Source organism: Pseudorasbora parva, chromosome 4, assembly GCF_024679245.1.
Source record: "Pseudorasbora parva isolate DD20220531a chromosome 4, ASM2467924v1, whole genome shotgun sequence".
Classification (NCBI taxonomy): domain Eukaryota; kingdom Metazoa; phylum Chordata; class Actinopteri; order Cypriniformes; family Gobionidae; genus Pseudorasbora; species Pseudorasbora parva.
Genome location: NC_090175.1, coordinates 14145665 through 14165293, shown reverse-complemented (window position 1 = coordinate 14165293; position 19629 = coordinate 14145665). Strand labels below are relative to the sequence as shown.

The window sequence follows — 19629 nt, the reverse complement described above, 5'->3', positions numbered from 1 at the left end:
GTATTCCAATCAATCGCGGGTGGATGAGAAATAAATCATTGTGTTTGTTTGATAAAGACGTTTACGAGCCCTGTGGTCGAGAGAATCATCCCGGTCGTCGCTTTCAAATCAACCCCTCCCTCATGTGAACAGGGGAGCTGAAGCTCATTAAATATGCAAATCTTATCCAATCCTAGCCGTGGGCGTTTACTTCCAAGTCTCCAGTGTGACACGCCCATCAAAACCCAGCGTTCCGGAGAGAGCCTCAAAACCAGTGTAGGAAATAGCCTATTACTTATTAGCTATGATGTTTCTGAATGTAAAAACCACACAAACATCATTAGTTGACCTCAGACAACAGTATAAAAAAAGAAAATAAAAAAGCCAGTTCATGACACCTTTAAATCACGTGAGCCAACTCACTACACATAGCGGCCGTTAACGACACGCAATACGTTTTTGTCATTATGTTATTATATTTCATCATAAACATACATTGTTAGACAGGTAATGAACACATGCAAGCTAAGAGTTATCATTTATTTAAGGCTGAAATGGTAAACATGCAACAAGCAAAGTATTTGTCATAATGTACTTTCATAAATGTATCGGCTCTGCTGTTGTTCATAAATACCAGTAGTGATGTTGTAAAATGAGGATGTTGTCACGTCACCAGAAATATGACTGAGTCATCAGTGTCCCAATGTGTAGTGAGCCAGGGTCTTTACCAGCCTTACCAGTATCCTAATTCATGAAAACAGTATAATGATTCACAAGGTCAGAAGCTAGGGAACTGATTGAGACGCACCCATTTCACCTTTTGAAAATGCATGTGTGCAGGCGTGTAGTCTTTCTTTACAAAGCGACAAAGCCAAAAAAACATTTCTAGCATGCATAAAACAGTGTTTTTAGTCGTTTCTCCGGATCTGTGTAAATGGGAATCATTTTCACAAAAACTTTTGGTCGTTACACTTCAGGGCTGCTTTGTGGTCTTGTTTAGGCGCAAGTCCATCATCTGGTCTGAATATGGCCCGGATCCGGCCCAGATCCGGCTGACTATGGTAAACCTTGGAATAAACGGAGACAAAGAGACTATTAGCGTGGATCTCATTATGAGTTATGTCATGTCAAATATAACTATTGCAATTATTCTGCATTTCCCCCGAACCACATTAAACTAAATTTTAAATAATAACACGTTATATCTCAAAATATGTGATCGATTCAAGGATTCTAAGACCAAATTACCTCGAATTTGACCTCAAAGATCAGGTTATTCTTTCAGGTGTGTAGTATGTAATATAAGATGCATACAATAATTGTTTGTCCATGTTACTCTCTATCTCTGTCTGCCTCCATGCCATTCCTATATGAGTTAAATCCACCGCCTTGTCATTCTAAAAGCATTAAAATGACTAACAGCTAGACAGGCCTAGACTTACAGTATTAAATAGATATATTGTATTGGATTAATAGCACAGCTATGGACAGGCCTCCAGAGATGAGAACACACTCATCACTTTCTTTCTCTCGCCCTCTCTCTCCATAGGTGCTCGAGAAGACATCATGGTCCATCATCTTATATCCCCCCTCCTGCACGTCACAGAAATCAATGCTATTTAAATGTGATCTGCCCGACACATCTGTTAAAACCAATGGGGATATTTGAAGGCCTTGCGCTGCGAGCTGCGAGCAGGTAAGAGCGATAGAAAATCTTAACACATAATAGCACTTCCTGGAAACAGATCTTTTGGATTTATACTTATCCGATGGACGGACAGATGCTGGAGTCTTTTTTTAAGCTTGCAGTCAACTGTTTTGACTGAGGAAAGCAACGTCTTTCTGGTAAACCAGACACTTCTGCTGGTATTTGTCAAATGTGCACATAAAATGAGCTGTGTCATCACTCCGAACAAGTTCTTCTGTTCTGCCACGCAGAATTCTAGGAGGGAAAGTTTCAAGGTTCGGTTTCATGTCAAATTAAGCACAGGATTCAGCCTGCTGTCATCCGTGTTCCCAGGGCAACAGCCAAGGATGGCTATAACAGGAACAGTCGCAGATATCATGAAAGCCAAAACAGGCGCAGATCATAGTAGAAGGACGACAGAGCTCGCGTATTTGATTGGTGTTCAAAGCAAGGACGTGGTTTTAGTCTATAGGTTGCCAATGACTGTTGTACCAGCAACAGTTGAGAGAGCAATAATTATAACACATGACTCACAGCGGGTTTCCTTCAAAGAAGAAACTGAGAACAAAGCAAAAAGACGGGGGGAAAGGAAGAAAATATCAGGCAAACACCCCAGGGTAAGGTTTATCTGCCGTAAAAACCCTTTGGTTCCCAGGTCCCAACGAGATTGTACTTTTTAATAGAGCTATTTCCTCACATTATTTGGTATTCTTTCTCTGTAAGGTCCAGTGGGAAGGTCAGGAGCAATTGCAGAGCTGGATCTCAACCTGTAATATTTAAACTGTGTTCAGACTCTTGATACTTGCGCTCTCTCACACTCTGTAATAAAAAAAATCACAGCAGTATCTCGTCATATATACACTATAGGTTTAGGTTAGTATTTAAGTCTGGTTTAGAATGCAAATTGTGCTTGTTTAGAATGGATTGGCATTTAAATGCTTTGGGCAATAACTTGAAAATTCTGTTCATGCTTGTCAATAAATACAAAATACAAATAAGGCAGATGCTATTTGCACCTGGCGTAAATAGTGGGGAAATGGCATTTGCACCATGTTGGTACAATAAACTATGTGCATTTTTTATACTTAAAAAAAGGCAGGTTTTATGTTTTATCTCTTTATCTCTATCTACTGGCTAAGAAATCAATCAAAAACAATGCTTAACAATAATATAATACATCTAATTATATTGTATACATTTTCATAATGACAATTTATGATTGTTTTAAAACCACTCTAAGACTTGATGAGGCTTTTCATCATTGTATTTTACAGTTTATATAATGTATACAATTTTACAGTTTATGTAATAAAGGCTATACGTCAATAAGTACTGCATTATGGCTTGGAAAGCACACATAACCCATATATTGTCCCAATCTTGTGTTTAATGTCTTGACATTTTATTAGTCAAAACATGGGTGTGTCCCAATCAGCTACCTAGAGTCAATATATTGATTTTATTAATTCAGGTACTGATAAGGCCAGTTAAGGACGCTCACTCACTACACATTGGTACACTGATGATTGTACCAATGAATGTTATTTATAGTACATTATGATAAATACATTGCTTTGTACGCCAACGTAACCATATTTCTGAAATGGAAACCAGTGATGTTTCCTAGTCTATCCATATAGATTTCCCTCATCCACTTCAAGAAGTGAAACTCAAAATGGCGGTGGGGCTTCCCCCAAGGAAAAGTGCTTAGGGAAATTTGCGAGCGCGTGTCCAAAAGTGGAGTGGAACACTGCCATAGTGAGCATCAATGCACCCTGGTTTTCAAGGTGCATTGCAGGACTTTTTAGGGAGCAAACGTTTCAGTGCCCTTAAAGGATTCTGAGATTTAGACAGCCCTTAAAATGCCGAATCCCTGATCAGTGCCCTGACTACGGAACTATAGGGAGCTGATTGAGATGCAACCCATTTCTCCTTTCTATTAAACTATAGCGCATATTAAGGGATTTCCTGGAACGTCATAAGTTATTACTATGATAATGAGTCTGTGAGTCTGTTTTGTACTTTTCTGCAGGAGGGTGCCCTCCGGCTTAAAGTATAAATATAACAGACATTACATCATAGCCTTTTGAGCATGGATATATTGCTTCGCTTTGGATAACAATAAAACTTCAGGTCATGAATAGACTATCTTGTCTTGTTGAATTTAAATCTTATTCTCATTGACCCATGAAACCTCTCTTGAACACACTTGCCCCAAAAAACAGTTTGATAAATGTTTTATCAAAAGTGTGTCCCCCATGACCCCAGTATATTCTTTGTCCATTTTAATGATCAAGATGAGTATAAAAATGGTGATGGTTCATGAAAAGCAAAATATTGCTAACCAGCTTAGATCTGCATCCACCACTCTTTGAAATTGCATACTTCATCTTTAACACTTCACTTCATTATTATTATTATTATTATTATTATCATTATTTGATGATGATTCTGTAATATATCGAACAGAACAGTTATAAAGCCCATTAGAAATGAATGTAAACTGCTTAATCTCAATAGTGTCGTATTTGGAATGAGACCAATATGATTACTGCAGTCCATATGAATATAGTTACTGCATGTAACACCAGCAAATCTAGCCCATACGGTTCTCATTGTAATATCAAAAGCGACGCCAGCCAGGATGCCAGCTGCTCCGTACTCGTGGATTTCACCAGCAGGACTCGAGTCGCTGCTGTTTCAACAAATTTATTGTGGCACCTGCCGATCCAAACCTTTGCTTCCTTTCCAGCAACCTAAACCACCCTCAGAACCGCCAGGAATTATTATAGAGAAAATGGGAAATGTTTGATTTCCAGCCAAATATACAACAGTCACTTCTCCAAGATGAATTAATTTACCCCCTTTTTCATTAATCTCTTATTGGAGTCTGGTTTTTGACTGGAAACACAAATAACTTAATCTGAAAGATAAGATTAAGTCACTGAACTATTATTTGGTGGGTTTTTTTTTTTTTACATTTGTTGATATCCCAGATACTGTTTCCCAATTATCGAGACCCTAAATCATCTCCAGCACTCAACAATGAGAGAATAAAGAATAAAATGTGTTTTATGACAAAAACCCTGCTGCAAAGAGCCATGTTTTCTGCCAGAGTATAGAATTTGTTTCAAGGGTAAATTAAATAAATCATCAAATTCAGTCCAGTTAACATCATCTTTGGCAATACTCGTCATAATTCAAATATCTGTGTGGTTTTTTTTTTTGTTTTTTTTTACCCAAATGTTCAAATGTACCCCAAAGTTAAAATCGAGCCACATAACACAAAAACCAATAAGATTGTCATCTTAATGTAACACATCAGTGTTGCCACAGTCGATTTCTGATTACTCCTTTATAAAGTAACTTAGTTACTTTACAGATTACTTGATTTTAAAAGTAACTAAGTAAGGTTACAAGTTACGTTATTAGTTACATTCAGCAGTTGCCTACAACACCCCTGCCACCTCAACATAGAAATGACAACCATTTTTGCCAACACTTACTTTATTGGAAGTGTATTTTTAACAGTAACAGCAACAATGTATCTCCTGACATTTTAAGTTGAAATGAAAAAATATTTCCCGAAGAAATACTCTCCCCAAAACGGAAGAAGAAAGCAAAAATATTTTTATTTTTTTATTTTTTACTAAGGAAAATGACTAAAATAGTAACTCACAGTGACTTGGATAAGTTACTTTAATCTGATTACTGGTTTGGAAATAGTAACACGTTAGATTACTTGTTACTGGAATAAAGTAGTCAGATTAGAGTAACATGTTACTAAATAACACGTTACTGGCATCACTGTAACACATGTAGTTGCAAAGTCAAAAACTCATAGTTAGTAGAACGTCTAAAGTGAACTATCAAAATAAAGTGTAACCAACTTTAAACAAAACACATAAGAAGTTATTTGTTTGTGCATATATTGTGCAATTCCTCTGTTGTGAAAGTGTTGAGAAACTCCAATTCAACATCATGTGGGGTATGGCCATAGATAGAAAACCAATTCACAAATTCAGAATTTTGCATAACCCTGTCCTGCAGTTCAACACACTCACAAAGTGAACTGTGCCCACCGCACCTTCAGTTTGGGATATCATTGGGCAACCCAGATAAGTGCAGTATACCATTGCCCTCCCATTTACCTTCCTTCACCTACATCCATTACCCACCATGAGAACAGCAGTATTTCCTTTTTCCAAAGGCTCAGGTCTTTCCATTGAGACGCCTGCATCAGTGCCTGTCATTCAAACTCGCACTCCTCCTGTGGTCTTGATGACTGCAAGTGCACCTGCAGTGTCTCCTCCTGTTCCGTGCCTCTCTGTCTCTTATAGCCCCTACATTTTCTACCTGTTGGGCCCTGTCAGCCCATCGTGGTACTTGCTGGGTTTTTTATGACTGCTAGCATAACTCCAACTGGAGAGTTCATCTGCCCTCAACATGTGGTTATGGGGTACTTTACTTGTACTTTCCACCCAGTCTACCAATCATCATCCTCATTTTCTACTGCAGTTAGCTGGATTCCCTGAGTACTGTAAGAACAACCAGAGCGCATATGGCTTATGCTGTCCGTACCTCATGTTTGCAGTTTCACACCACCTCGTTTGCAATCTTGGTGTCTGCCACTGAATTTGCAGTGCTTCCTTTGCACTCTATCCCTCTTGGATTGTTTTTATGTTCACTTACAACATTCTCAAGTAAATTCATTCCTTTTCCCCAATCCAGTTATATAATATGACAAAGTCAACACTGCTGATAAAAAGTTGTCACACAATTAAGTCTAAAACAATAGTACACTCCAAATATGGCAAGCCATTTTTCCTTTTATTCATTCCCAGATTATGAATTTGTAATATCAAGAATTAGTTTTTCACTAGTTAAAATGCTATTCTTGATATCTGGAATTACATTTCAATTAGTAACAATGTTCTTTTTTTTTTTTTTTTTTTAAATGTAACAGGAATTGCATTAGTAAAGGTTGTTGTTCATTGGTAAAGGAGGTGGGAAATGGCGAACGACTCCACGACTTTAATTAAATAAATAAACACAAAATGAAGGTAAAAGCAGCAGCCCCTCATGGATGACTCCCACTTACATACACATCAAAAAACGTAAATAAAATACAGCATAAAATCCAGGCCTGGTCCTATCTCGTCTTTCACTGGCGTCGCTCCTCCTTTTATGCCCCCGTCACTCCTCCTTGAACCCGGCTCTCACGGTCCCTCCACCTTGCTGCTTATTTACAGTTTGTGATGTGTATGTGTGCAGATGTCGTCCATGAGGGGATGCCGCTTTTACTTTAATTTTGTGTTCATTTATTTGATTAAAGTCAAGGAATGTTTTCGGAGAGCCCTCGCTGCTGAGGGGGATCGTAGTGCTGAGGAGGTCGGGCACCGCTGAAGATAGTGAAGGCGATGGTGCTGGAGCGAGTGCAGAGCAGTGGGAAGGAGAGCTCGCTGCCATGCCCCTGGGTCGAGGTGGGGTGGCGGCCGTCCGAGAGGGAGCGGGGGAGTCGTGAAGTGCAAATTGAATTGTTGATATCAAAAATGCATATCCTAAGAATGATTAAAAGACAAAATGGCTTGCCATACTCAAAATACAGTATCAGCTCACTAATCCTCAGCTCATTTCAAGGTGACTTAAGAACAATTCAAACAGATTTAGGTTTTTTTTTTATTTGTGAATGAAATGCTCAGACCGCTTTTGATTTGTTTGCAAATTGGACATAGCAACTAGGTTTAAATTATGATTTTGGAGGTGGGAAAACCCTCATATTGTGGCTGAAATAAATAAATGGAATGGATTAACAACACATTTTTTTTTCTTGAAATGAATGGAAGTTCTTGCAGATTTTGGGCCAGATGAATCCCTGCCTAAATCCGAGAATAGATCTCCTTTCAGGCATACCAACAGCAAACATTTACTGTGGTTGTACATGCTGTTCCTTGATAGAGGAGCGTTCAGAGCTTTCATATGAATTGTGATAGCATATTAACCACTTCGTTAAGCATTCATTTAATAAACATTGATCGGAACTTCAAAGCTAAAGATAGTTTTGGGAGCAAGCTTTTGCTGTAATGGATTTAACCATACATCTTCCAGCTAAAATTTCAACCTGTACAACTTTTACATGAATCAACCACTTTTCAACCACTACCAGTTCCCTATATTGTTCACTATCAGACTGTGCTTAATAAAATATCTTGTGATCTCCATGGTCCAGATATTCAATTATTAAAATACTGAATTAAAACATGAAGTTAATATTATATAAATGTGAACATGAACAATTAGACCACTTGGCTTCAACATTCAGTGCCCATAATTATTTATTTATTTAGTATTATCTTATCCTGCCTCAACTCTTGGAGAACATTCTTCCTCAATGAATAATGAATGACTCACATTCAGACACTGGTTTTAGGAACACCCCAAACCCATCTTGCTGTTTTAAGATGTAACACCCAGCCTCGACTCCAGTCATCAAAGCAGCTCCAATGGGCACAAATGCTCTCAGACTCAGACATTACGCCCCCGGATCACCCACGGTTCCTTTGCTGACCGTCTGATGTATATTACCACACAAAAGGCAAGAGCCGGCAGAAATGGCCAGTTCCAACCTCCAGGAGTCATGGTGTCTTTTACTAGATACCAGGTTGATACAATGAGAGCTTTTAAGGGAGAAAGAAACTTCCACGTCACTGGCACCTATAAAAGATATTCATAGTTTAGTTTGAGGCACTTTAGCAGCAAGTACACTAGCTGAATTGTATATTAATTTTAAGCTATAATAATAATAATAATAATCTGCACTAGTTTTTTGTTTAGTTTTTTCAATGGCACTTCAAATGTGTGCCTTTCATAAAATTATATTTAATGTTACATTTTAACAAAGCACTGTTAGTCACAGTGGTCCTGACTGATGTTACAGATTTAAAAAGAAGTGAAATTCAACATAGATGATATATCAAATGTTTAAACTGTATAATTTTAAGGTGAAAATAAGTTTTAAATTTCATGGCATCAACACATCTCAAAAAAGTTGGGACAAGGCCATGTTTACCACTGTGTGGCATCCCCTATTCTTTTTATAACAGTTTGCAAATGTCTGAGGAGACAAGTTGCTCACGTTTAGGAATAGGAATGTTGTCCCATTCTTGTCTAATACAGGCTTCTAGTTGCTCAACTGTCTTACGTCTTCTTTGTCACATCTTCCTCTTTATGATGCGCCAAATGTTTTCTAAGGGGGTAAGATCTGGACTGCAGGCTGGCCATTTCAGTACCCGGATCCTTCTTCTACGCAGCCATGATGTTGTAATTAATGCAGTATGTGGTCTGGCATTGTCATGTTTGAAAATATAAGGTCTTCCCTGAAACAGACGACTTCTGGATGGGAGCATATGTTGTTCTTAGATATACCTTTCAGCATTGATGGTGCCTTTTCAGATGTGTAAGCTGCCCATGCCACCCGCACTCATGCAACCCCATACCATCAGAGATGCAGGCTTCTAACCTGAGCTCTGATAACAACTTTGGTTGCCCTTGTCTTTAGTCCGGATGACTTGGCATCCAATTTTTCCAAAAAGAACTATAAATTCTGATTCGTTTGACCACAGAACCGTTTTCCACTGTCCACTTTAAATGACTCTTGACCCAGAAAAACTTCTGCACTTCTGGATCATGTTTAGGTATGGCTTCTTTTTTGACCTATAGAGTTTTAGCCAGCAACGGTGGATTGTGTTCACCAGAAATGTTTTCTGGAAGTGTTCCTGAGCCCATGTTGTGATTTCCATTACATTAGCATTCCTGTATGTGATGCAGTGCTGTCTAAGGGCCTGAAGATCACGGGCATCCAATATGGTTTTCCAGCCTTCTCTGAATCTTTGGGTGATATAATGAACTGTAGATTATGATAACTTCAAATTCTTTTAAATTTTTCTCTAAGAAACTCCTTTCTGATATTGCTCCACTATTTTTCGCCACAGCATTTGGGGAAGTGGTGATCCCCTGCCCATCTTGCCACTCTGAGAGGCTCTTTTCATACCCAATAATGTTGCCAATTGACCTAATAAGTTGCAAAGGTCCTCCTGCTGTTACTTATATGTACATTTAAATTTTGCGGCCTCTTATTGCTACTTGTCTCAACTTTTTGGGAATGTTTAGCTCTCATGAAAAATAATCAACATATGTGGATATGTTATCTATATTCTATTGTGAATTCTTGTATTGGAATTTAAAAAGCTTTCTTATTTCAAATCCTAATGGTGCACAACCCTGACAAGTCTGGCACATATATATATTTCATAACTACCAGACACTGTCCACATGTAAGATTCTGAAATCGACACAGCAATCACACACTCTCTTGAGATGAGTGTCAAGCTCAAGACCTGTCATTACAAATGACTAACCCAACTTTCAAAAACCTTTTCTATTTTGGCAATAGAGGGCAAATTCCGCTGGGAGCTCATTCTTATATAATTCCACCTATCATTTTCTACGTATCCTCTTCTGAAACATATCATTACTTATAAAGATACAGCAGTTGAGTTGATTTGTGCGAGCAGCTCATCGTTGGCATGAATAATATTCTATTGTCGTGACAGGCTATTTTCCTCACCAAAGTTCTGAGAAGTCTGATTGTCTTTGAGTACATATATCTGGATACGGCTCTGCATACTGAATATTGCATGAACCTTTGCACTGTACAGAGCACCCATTCATACGAATCCCCCAGAGGACATATCCCACAATGCAATTCCCGGGTAATGCCATAGTGCTAGTGAGCCATATGCATTCCCAACTAATGCAGCTAATCCTTCCTGTTCTTTTTTTCGTTTTCCATTTTAAGGAGTACTGTTAGTGTCAGTGGTCCTGACTGATGTTACAGATTTATAATAGAAGTGAAATTCTTCCTTACCTAGCAATCTGTCATCAAAACGAACGGCTCAAGCAAAAATTCTGCGAGACAGCATCATATTTTCATTAAAAACTTCAGGTTGCATTACAATTGCAGATATCTTTGTTGACATCTGCAATTACATGCTAATGTATTTTTCAAAAAGCCTTTCTGAAATCAGTGTCCTCTCTCTCTCTCTCTCTCTCTCTCTCTCTCTCTCTCTCTCTCTCTCTCTCTCTCTCTCTCTCTCTCTCTCTCTCTCTCTCTCTAAAGGTAATTAAACGAGTTTATCGGTTCCTGATGAAAAAGATTTTTTTCCTTGCTTGATGTTTTCACCAAAGCTAGATGGGTTTAAAGGTTTTCCTTTTCAAAACTGGGACGCACAGCGGTTAGATTTATTATCCAGTAAAGGAAAACAATTGTATGGATCTTGTGTAATGGTTTTTAACAAAAATCATCTTGCAAAAAAAAAAACAGATACACCGTGGAGAGTGTTTTTTGGGTTAACTGAAAATGTAAAACCGGAATGGAGAGTTATATATAAACCGCCATTAGCAAAAAAGGTTGGGGATTTGCAATGGAGGATTCTTAATGGTATTTTAGCTGTTAATTCTTTTGTTTCTGTTATAAATGTTGAAGTTAATGATGATTGTCCCTTTTGCTTTGCAACGAGAAACAATATTTCATGCATTTGTACAATGTTCTAGGCTGGTGTCATTGTTTGATTCTTTAAAAAACTTTTTTCTGAAAAGATGTTTATTTTGGGGTTTAAATACTGTCAAAAAAAGAAGAATATTTGTCAGTTACTGAATTTCATAATTGGACAAGCAAAAATGACAATATATGTTAGTAGAAGGGACAAAATTGAACAGAAAACGGGTCAAAATATCAATGAGATTTTTTAACACTGGTGAAGTCAAGAGTATTGATTGATTATAAATTTTATAAAACTATGAATGATTTGTTTACTTTTGAGAAGATTTGGTGTTGTGATGAAGCTCTATATAGAAGCAGAATGCACTATTTCTAAAAATGGCTTAATTTTTTGTCTGTAATTTTTATTTTTATTTTTTAATTTAGTTTAGTTTTATTTATGGTTTCCTCTTTGGTTTGTTAACAGTCTTATATTAAGATGATTGTGGAATAAAGATAGTTTTTTCTGCTCTCTCTCTCTCTCTCTCTCTCTCTCTCTCTCTCTCTCTCTCTCTCTCTCTCTCTCTCTCTCTCTCTCTCTCTCTCTCTCTCTCTCTCTCTCTCTCTCTCTCTCAAATTCACTCGCTCGATCTACCGTGTTTTCTGAAAACCAGGTACGACACTAGAACGATAACAATTGATCTGCCTGATTCAAGTGTAAATCCTCTGTGAGCTCTTTAAAAGCTTTCCCACGAGGAGTAAAATATTCATACCAGCAGCCGTGCGTTACCAGTCACAGAGAGTGAGACAACCACAATAATTAATGAGATTTTGTTTCAGCCGACAATACTATCTGTCAAATCACGTGGCCTGGCAGATAACAAGATTCCAAATTCTCCAAATTAAAATCTAGTTTGATTATGATTTGATTTAGAGTATAATAATAGGATACATGAAATTAAAGAATTACTACTCTCTCTCTCTCTAAAAAGAAAAGATGGCTCTTTGAAGGTTCTTTACAGTTATATTTAGAACCGTATTCCCCTTTGTGTTAGAGTTTAGAATTCTTTTTAAATATGTAACTTGTGAAAGCCACCTCATTTCTGATTTCCTAGAGCTATACAGCTACACTGACTGTCAACACGCTCTCGACAGGTAAATGTTTTCTTTCTTAAAATGTCTATAAACTTAACATTTTCAACAACAACAAAAAAATCATAAAAACACCTAAAAAATGCTCAGCTATGTCAACCCGTGTTTGGGTCAAATATGGACAAACCGATGCTCGCGTTTACAAGCCAGCGTCATTATAGTAGTCTATTGGTTACCGTTTTACAGAATCTATATGATACTTCAGTTCAATGTTTGAGTGGTAGCTCACCGTAACAAGCAGGACAGCATCGGTCGGGCACGCCTCCTTCAGCTCACGCCAACGGGCAAACGCTGGTCACATGTTGATCCTCGTCCTGCCTTTAATCCCATCACTTTTTCGTTTCCTCTTATTGCGTTCCTCCAACAAAACCTTTTCTTTCTTATTTGTTTGTGCTGCTTCGGACATGACTATATTATCAGACGAACAAAGTTGGGCTCGCACGTCCGAATTTAAGGAAGTGTGGGTGTTGGTGGAAGTGACGTATATGCCGTAAAGCAGTCGAATTTTGTAGTTCTTTTTGTTCTCGGGTTACTACCCGAAACCCGAAGTTTAAAAGTACGATTAAAAACAATAAAGACCCCATCAAGCTATGGCAGACGTGTCATTCAACCTATTGTAAGTCGATGTATCATCACAAGAGTCTTGAAAATATATTATGAAGGTTAAAAAGTTACCTAGTGCTGCTTTAAAACAGCCAAATAATCAGAAATCACAACAGGTTTAATACAGAACAGATATAGCCAAACAGCCTGGATTCGGACTGCTGATAGAGTCAAACAAAGTGAGGAACATGTGACTTACAGATTGTGACCTCTGCAGATCTGTTCATGTACATTAAGTCTTGGGGAAGGGGGGGGGGGGGGTATGGAAACTTTGGGCTTTGGACTGAACATAGTATTGTTCTGCGGCATTTGACCTCTGTGGGGATTTGGAATGTAAGGCATCTTTCCTTCATAAAAGGCTTCTTCTGTGCTAGAACATTAGCACTGTCTGCAGCAATAGAACTATAATGAACTGTAATGGTGACTTATTACATAACACACAATCAATATTACATATATTTTATGCCAAGAGGTGTGTTTCTGTTTTTGGCAACAGCTTTCTGTAAATGTCTTTGGTCATGAGTTGTAAGATGCTAAAGAAATTGTGTTTTTTCATGTTACTTTCAGCTTGTGTACTTTAAAATACTTATAAACCTGACCAATTACATAAGAGAATGTAATACTTAAGCATCCAGGTATGCATTTACTTTTAATATATTTTACCTGCAAAGAAAAACAGATATTTTGTACAAATATTCTCATCAGCGAATAATCACGTGCTGCTGAATGTCAGATTAATTTCCTGTGAAAAAAGGCCCATGTTTCCCATTTCATTACATTAAAGTCCTAATGAAAGAACTGACATTTTTGAGTACTCTAAAATACTACATCACTAACATTTGAAGCTTTACAATAAATCAGGTAAAAATTCGGAGGAAAATACAACATGTCACTGCATAGACTATTTCACACAAAAGATCAGAGACCTATACACCTGCAGAGCAATGCAGTTCATGCAATTCAGTGCAACAAAGAATACCCTGACATCAAGGAAACAGAGCAATCCCTTTATAAGCCAACAGCTCAACACAGAAGAGCGAAAACCTCCAGGCAAGTCGCAGACATTTACCTGCATTTGAAGGACAAGGATCATTCGTTCAAGGGCAGTAATGTAAAGACTGTGGAGAGGACTGAGAACTGAGAATCGCATACTCTTGAGTATTGAGTATGTTCTATATACACCGATCAGACATAATATTATGACAGGTGAAGTGAATAAAACTGATCATCTCTTCATTATGGCACCTGTTAGTAGGTGGGATACATCAGGCAGCTTGTGAACATTTTGTCCTCAAAGTGTTAGAAGCAGGAAAATTGGGCAAGCGTAAGGATTTGAGCGAGGTTGACTACGGCCAAATTGTGATGGCTAGATGACTGGGTCAGAGCATCTCCAAAACTGCAGGTCTTGCGGGGTGTTCCCAGTGGTCAGAATCTATCAAAAGTGCTCCAAGGAAGGAACAGCAATGAACTAGTGCCAGGGTCATGGGCGGCCAAGGCTCATTGATGCACGTGGGGAGCAAAGGCTGGCCCGTGTGGTCAGATCAAGCAGACGAGCTACTGTAGCTCAAATTGCTCAAGAAGTTAATGCTGGTTCTGATAGAAAAGTGTCAGAATACACAGTGCATTGCAGTTTGCTGTGTCTGGGGCTGTATAGCTGTGGACCAGTCAGGGTGCCCATGCTGACCCCTGTCCACCGCTGGGCATGTGAGCATCAGAACTGAGCCACAAAGGAATAGAAGAAGGTAGCCTGGTCTGATGAATCACATTTTATTTTACATCATGTGGATGGCCGGGTGTGTGTGCATCACTTACCTGGGAACACATGGCACCAGGATTCACTATGGGAACTAGGCAAGCTGGCGGAGGTAGTTTGATGTCACAGATCATGTACACCCTTTCGTGGAAACGCTATTTCCAGGTGGCTGTGGCCTCTTTCAGCAAGTTAATGCACCTGCCACAAAGAAAAAAAAAATGGTTGAGGAATAGTTTGAGGAGCACATCAACGGGTTTGAGACATCAATCGAAACATCTGTGAGATGTGCTGAACAATCAAGTCAGATCCATGGATGCCCCACCTCACAACTTGCAGGACTTAAAGGATATGATGCTAACATCTTTTTGCCGCATACCACAGCATACCATCAGGGAGTCCATGCCTTGCCAGGTCAGGGCTGTTTTGGCTGCAAAAAAAGGGACCAACACAATATTAGAAATAATATTGTCATGTCATAATGTTATGCCTGATCGGTGTAGTATGAATATACGTTGCATACTACATTTGCCATGTTGTTATTATCATGTAACTTATACCAGTGTCAGTCTCTCATACTAAGTACTCTAACACTTAATCTCAGCCTAAAAGCACCTCGGACCACTCACAAGTGTTTATATAGTCAAAACAATTTACATTAACATATATTGATTACTGCAAACCATTTGAAAAATGATTGCAAATTTAAAAGTTAAAATGGACATATAAACTCAACAATGCACAACAAGTAACTGCAGAACCCCTTATAAAGGTCCATGATCATATGAAATACAGTATTTTTGTGTTACAGTATTTTCATATTGGCAAGATACTAAATATGGAGATATTGGTATACGTTTTGGCCTTGCTCAGCAACTCTGAACCTGAGAGCTCTGTAACGATGCACTTATTTGCTTATGTGCTGGCATGGGAAACTTGCTGGCTTGACGTTTATCTATCTTTCTCTAAAACTATGTACAACATAAGATACAATGATATGTGGGAGTAAATTGCAATGTTATCTGGAAATCCAAGTCCAAACTGTTGTCTGCGGCTTATAACGATTTTAGGTTTTAATTCTATTTATGTTTTCTCTGTCTTCCTGTCTTAATGACTAATTATGTCCGTATTAGATTCCTATGAGTTTAACCTAATTTACAGCAATTCCTTGTGTGCCTGTGTGAATACAGTTGTGGTCAGAATTATTGGCACTGCTGGTAAATATAATCAAACATTATAAAAAATAAATCTGCATTTTTTTTTTTATCCTTCTAATCTTCCATAAAAAAAAATAAAAAATAAAAATTCTAAACTTCTTTTAAGTGAAATAATTGAAAGTGGAAGGAAACTCACATAATAAAATACATTTTGATGTTTTTTTCTTCTTCTCCAAAACCCCTCTAATTTGTATGTGTAAAATGTCTAGGTATGTAAAGTATATTCCAATTAATATCAACAATATTTTAGCACACCAGGGTGACTTTAGGAACATGAAATTGTCCAGCCATGACTTTTTGTTTCACAGGAATATAAATAAGAGGAATCAGAAAGGACAAATCCCCTTAATCGTTTATCACAATGAGTAAGACCATAGAATACAGCTCTGGTGTGCAGCAAAAGAGCTTCACAAAATAAAAAGTGGCTGTAAGAAAATATCTAAAGCATTGAAAATTCACATTTCCTCCGTTGGGGCAATAATTAAGAAGTTCCAATCAATTAAAGATTGTACGGCTCTCCCTGGAAGAGGACATGAGTCTTTATCGTCCTAATGCACGAGAGGAGGAGAGTTTGAGTGGACAGAGACTCTCCAAAGATCACAGATGGAGAATTGCAGAGATTTGTTGAGTCTTGGGGTTAAAAATCCTAAAAACCATATCAAACAGCAAGAAAAATTCAAGAAAAATCCTCCTTGTTCATTCAAAAAAAAAAAACAACTCCAGCATGTTCAGTTATCAGACACGACTGAAACTTCAAAAGGGACCGGCTTCTATGATCAGTTGAACATAAACAAGGCAACAAACTAACCAGATGGGTTTGGTGCAGGGATAAAAAGTCCCCCATGTCAACGGTTAAATATACGGCTGGATCTTTAATGTTGTGGGTCTATTTTTTTTGCTGGAGGTCCTGGACATCTAGTTCAGAGACATGGTATCATGGATTCTAGCAAATACCAACAGATAAAAAATCTAAACCTGATGGATTCTGCTAGAAATCTAATAATGGGCTGTGGTTGGATCTTCCATCAGGACAATGATCCAAAACAAACTGACCTGAACCCTATAGAGAATGAGTGATGAACTGAAGAGAAGATGCACCAACATGGATCTGGGAATCTGAAGGATCTGGAGAGATTTACCCCCCACATTTGATAATTCAAAATTAATTCAAAACCCATAACCACAATTACATATTAATTAACAATTAGTTAATAGTCATGTGCCCCAATAAGTCATAGCATAATGATCATTAGCTAATGATTCATTAAAGCAGACAACTGGAAGTGGAAATGCATGGCTTTGACCCCTTGTGGTAATTAACACATTAATTTAAATTATTAGTTAATATAATATGTTATTAAGGAATTAATGCATTATGACACATTTAACTAATAACAATTTAATGATTACTTAATCTATTAATCATGTAGAATCTTCATTTGTTGCTGATCCAGTAATCATTAATAAATGGTTCACCATTAGTATAACATTAACTCATGATTATCTGTGCATTAATTAAGCATGAATTAATGCATATTAGTGCACCCGTATTGTAAAGTGTTACCGAACTTTTCAAAAATGTTGTCATCAATTGGCAAAAACGCAACAAAAAAACAAACAAAAAAAAGACGCAAACATTTTTTTATTTTAATACATAGTTTTCGTGTAGACGGAACCTTAGGCGCTGTTTACACAACACCATTTTCAGCTACAAATGAGGGGGCGGGGGGGGGGGGGGGGATGTGCGTTTAGGCCGTGCATTTAAACGTCAGTGGCATTTGAAAGCCTAAAAAAAAGCGTACTTTTTAAAGCAGGTTTCAAAGTGCACGTTTTTGAAACCGCTATCGCCTCAGTCCAAACTACAAAAATGCTAATTTGTGAAACCGGTGACGTCATGTGCATATGTATTACGTGCTCAGTCTATAGACATGTAGCTTTTCTTTACAAAGTGACAATTCTTTACTGGCCGGGCAGCAGAATAAAGTGATTTTGGTCGTTTATGCCGATTATTTTGACTATGTTGTTGTCTGTACAGGAAAAATGCAAAGGAAAACTTTTCTGTTTTTGGTGATACATTGATGTGTAAAAGTACTCTTAGTTTAGCAGTTGTGCTCTGATTTGCACAGCATTGGCATTAGAGGAGGACAGTTCTACAGTGATTCACAAATCTTATGACGTGGCATTGTGAAATGACATGCCAAGAAATCCCTGACATCCTACAACTGATGATGCAGCTTGGATAAGCGACAAAATGCCTTAAATGAATAAACAAACCCAGATGCTCCAGAATAAATACTGCCTGCCACATTTCTTTCAGCCAAAGAACAGCCTACAGCTGAGACTGAGAGAATATATACGGTTTGCTAAGTAATTAATCAGTGCATCATATTTATAGCCAAATAGTCACTTTAGCAGACAGAAAATTTATGTGTTTGAACACGGTAAGGCGGAAACATTAAAATTCTGAAACTACTGCTTTCTAAAAGAGCTTTAGTGACACAGTTAATCAATCAACCAATCAGACCACAATCATTTTGTCCGGTCGGATTCTAGTGCTTCACCTCCGTAGTCTGTCTGTTCATAGCATGCCTGCATCAGTCTTTGCCCTATTACCTTGATTAATCTTAATGTTCTGTTGAGATTGACTTTACATTCTTTATCTTTGGGGTTGCAAAGTCCCCAGCACTTTATGTATAACAGGTTTGTGCATCAGTCAGAACGGAATAGTGAATGGCTTTTGAATTCTCATTTAACTGCACTTCATTTGAATTGAGGTAGAAAACATGAGGCAGAAGTGCAATATTTTTTCATTTTTTAATGAAAGTCGAAATTAAATTCAGTCAATTTAATCTGGTCTGAAAGATGAAAAAGTTTTAAAATACATGTACTGTAAGTTACAGTATATTACATCAAATGTAATTTATGATTTTTATGAAATTATTTGATAAGTAATATATACATACATATTAAAATAACATAAATATTAAATATGAATTAATTCCATAAGACTCCAGGAGGATTAAAAAAGGCCTTCGGAAATTTGTTTTGGGAAAATATCCATATTTAAAACTTTTTAAAGTAAAATATCTTGCTTCTGCCAGAATGCACTCTGTATTGAACTTATCACATCACGGCAGTTATGCTTTTTGTTGAATACAGAAGATGGTCTGCCAGAAGCTAGATATTGTACTTTATAACTTGCTAAATATGGAATTGTTTTTTGTTCGATTGTGTGTGTGTGTGTGTGTGTGTGTGTGTGTGTGTGTGTGTGTGTGTGTGTGTGTGTGTGTGTGTGTGTGTGTGTGTGTGTGTGTGTGTGTGTGTGTGTGTGTGTGTGTGTGTGTGTGTGTGTGTGTGTGTGTGTGTGTGATTGTGATTGTACAATATTTATCTTAAAGGTGCCCTAGAAAGAAAAAATGAATTAACCTTGCCATAGTTTAATAACAAGAGTTCAGTACATGAACATCACATACTGTGAGTCTCAAAGAACATTGCCTCCTCCTTTATATGTAAATCTTGTACATGAAAAACACCACGGAAAAATAAGTGATTCTCAACATAATGCCAACCGTGGCCATAAGGCCAATCGTTGGGGATCATTTATATGCACGCCCCAACATTTGCATCTGTCTGAACATGTTTATTGTCGGGCAGAACTGACGGAGCCGAATCATCGGGACTGCAGGTAAACAAGCGACACTTG

General features: G+C 37.8%; 1 long non-coding RNA gene across 1 annotated transcript; it reads right to left on the bottom strand.

Annotated features, from left to right (window-relative positions):
* Window positions 1-438: 438 nt before the first annotated feature.
* Window positions 439-15140, bottom strand: LOC137073922 (uncharacterized). The gene is made up of 3 exons (XR_010904823.1): window positions 15035-15140; window positions 14772-14910; window positions 439-1046 (listed from the first exon to the last, which is right to left on the bottom strand). It is a non-coding gene; the product is annotated as an uncharacterized lncRNA (long non-coding RNA).
* Between the last annotated feature and the right edge of the window lie 4489 nt (window positions 15141-19629).